This window comes from Octopus bimaculoides, chromosome 2 (genome assembly GCF_001194135.2).
Source record: "Octopus bimaculoides isolate UCB-OBI-ISO-001 chromosome 2, ASM119413v2, whole genome shotgun sequence".
NCBI classification, from domain to species: domain Eukaryota; kingdom Metazoa; phylum Mollusca; class Cephalopoda; order Octopoda; family Octopodidae; genus Octopus; species Octopus bimaculoides.
The window spans coordinates 43,235,601-43,238,630 of record NC_068982.1 but is presented as its reverse complement, the minus strand read 5'-3'; positions in this window follow the sequence as shown (position 1 = coordinate 43,238,630).

Genomic DNA, 3,030 nt, shown 5'->3' with positions numbered 1-3,030 from the left:
TAATAATAATAATAATAATAATAATAATAATAATAATAATAATATTAATAATAATAATAATAATAATAATAATAATAATAATAATAATAATAATAATGATAATAATAATAATAATAATAATAATAATAATAATAATAATAATAATAATAATAATATAATAAAACAACACTATGTACAAATCGAAATATATGATACCCTAGGCATAACACCTACATGAACTTCTAACTTGTTGTCTCTTGAGGTCTCTGGGTGAGACTTGGATCCAACTTGTACAAATGCAAAACAAAAGTCAAACATAAAATAAAAATAATAATAATAATAATACCTTAGGAATGAGAACCCATGTCGTAATGTTGGGAGGTTTTTTTTTGTTACCGACTCAAGTGTTCCAATATCAATTGGTACCACTCTTGGTTTCATATTCCACATTCTCTCGACACCTATTTTCAAGTCTGAATATTTTACAATTTTCTCTTTTCTTTGTCGTTGATGTAATGATCTGGGAAAGCTACATCGATCAACAAACACTTCTTTACAGTACAGTGTCTGACCTTTCATGTTCAAAGACTCTGTCTGGACTATAAAGTCCCAAGGAGATGGCAGAATCAATCGTTAGCACGCTGGACAAAATGCGTAGCGGTATTTCATCCATCTTTACGTTCTAAGCTCAAATTCCGCCGAGGTCGACTTTGTCTTCATCCTTTCAGAGTCGATAAAATAAGTACCAGTTGAGTACTAGGGTCGATGTAATCGACTAACGCCCTCACCTTAAATTTCTGGCCTAGTGCCAAAATTTGAAACCATTATTGAGGTAGTGAGCTGGCAGAATCGACTAGTCCCCTCCCACCAAATCTCAGGCCTTGTGCCTATAATAGAAAGGATTATTATTAAGTCGGAATCGTTAGCATTCCAGTCAAAATGCTTAGCGGTATGTCGTCCGTCTTTACGTTCTGAGTTCAAATTCGCCTTTCATCCCTTCGGTGTCGATAAAATAAGTACCAGCTGATCACTGGGTCGATATAATCGACTTAACCCTCCCCAGAAATTGCTGGCCTTGTGCCGAAATTTGAAACCATAATAGGTTTTAGTTGTTTCTTCTTCTTCTTCTTCTTCTTCTTCTTCTTCTTCTTCTTCTTCTTCTTCTTCTTGCTTAAAACGTCAGCAATCGTATTATTTTATCAGCTTTTCTGAAAACTAGCTGGTAAGGCAGTCGAGTATCTTCCCTCTCTGTCTTCTCTACGCACTTCTTTCAGTTTCTCCCCTTGTCTTAAATGTTCAAGACCTTTTCTTATATGCGATCTAGTGAACTGATCTTGCTGTCTCCTGAAGTTGTCAAGATGCTTTCTGTTGGCTTTTGCTTGTAAACGTTTGTAGAAAAAACAACTGTCTTACGGATCTAATTACGATTATGGACCTATATTTGACTTTGATAAAGCACACAGTCGAAAATTGAATAATATATCATTTCAGGAACACAGTGTTATATTTGACAACATATAGTTAGTTTTGATTAATTTCGGAATATTTCTAGCTATATTAATGTCACCAGGAACAATATCATCATAGTGAAGTCTAAAAAAATGTTATGAAGCTTTTAATAACATCAATTTATTTTGAATACTTCTATTTCATTAAAATTTTCAGCACTGCACCAACTTAGCATTTAGTGCATCACGTATTCATTTATAAATAGACAGATCCCTGGCTAACTTGTTGAATAGATTGGCTAATAAATAAGTTGATGTCTTTATAACTTTCAGCCCAGACAGTAATCTCTATACACTTCATATTAGTTGCACTGAGACAACGAGGGATCCTCTGCCTAGTCACTCAACCGGCTTGAAATAGCAGTTAAATTGCACTCATGTCATACCCACCGACTTTAAAAAAAAACCAGAAAGAACTTATTAGTTAATGTAAGCTTAGTTAATACTAAAATATGCATGGTCATGCTAGAGTTCACTTCTTATCTGCTCAATTGACATGCATTTTTTTCTCAGACTAAAGAACAATATTGGTTTGAAATCGAATGGATTTTTTGTCTAATCTATATTGTATAATTATCTCTATCTTTGGTTGTTGACATGTATGAAAAATTTCGCCCATATACGCATTACACGATATCAATTTACAAGATATCTTCTTACATCTATATCATTGGTAGTCTTATATTTTCTTTTACTTTCTTTCACTTGTTTCATTCATTTAGTCGAATAGATCGATCTCAGTACTTCTCTGTCTTTTGAGTATGGTGCTTAAACTATCGATCATTTTTGCTGAGCTGCTAAGTTAAGGGGATGTAAGCAAAGCAACACCAGTTGTTAGGCAGTAGGACTGGGGACAAACACAAGTACAAACACACACACACATAATGACGAACTTCAACATAGATTCCGTCTACCAAATTCACTTAGAAGCCACTGGACGGCCCAGAGCGACAATAGAAGACACTTGCCCAAGATACCACGCAGTGAAACTGAACCCGAAACCACGTAATTGCAAAGCGAGCTTCTTAAACACACAGCCATGTCTACATGTGGGTAAATTTTGATAGAATCCTCCCAACTTCACTAGATTTTAAGGCTGTCATACTATTATGATAATAGATTGTAAGTGCTATCTTTTCAAAATTCAAGATGAATTTTCCAGCTTTTCTGTAAAAACTTCCATTTCTGATGATATGTGAATCCATACAAAAACGACTTGGCTATTTAGCAACTTTTTTCATGGTCGCTAAGTAACAAGTTTAGTTTTCGGAATAACTAGGAACCCAATCTACTTGTTTTTGCTTTATTTATAGAATTCATAATAAAGATTTTAGATCTTTAAAGTCGTTCAATATTAAAAGTAGAAATTGCACATTTCAGCTTCCAGTATGATCTTAGATAAAAACTAAAACCGATCACGTGCACTTATTTGTTAGCAGAAAGTCAATACCATGGGTCCTGCCGATGAAGTCTTTCTATACTACTATATATATATATATATACTATACTACTATATATATATACTATACTACTACTATATATA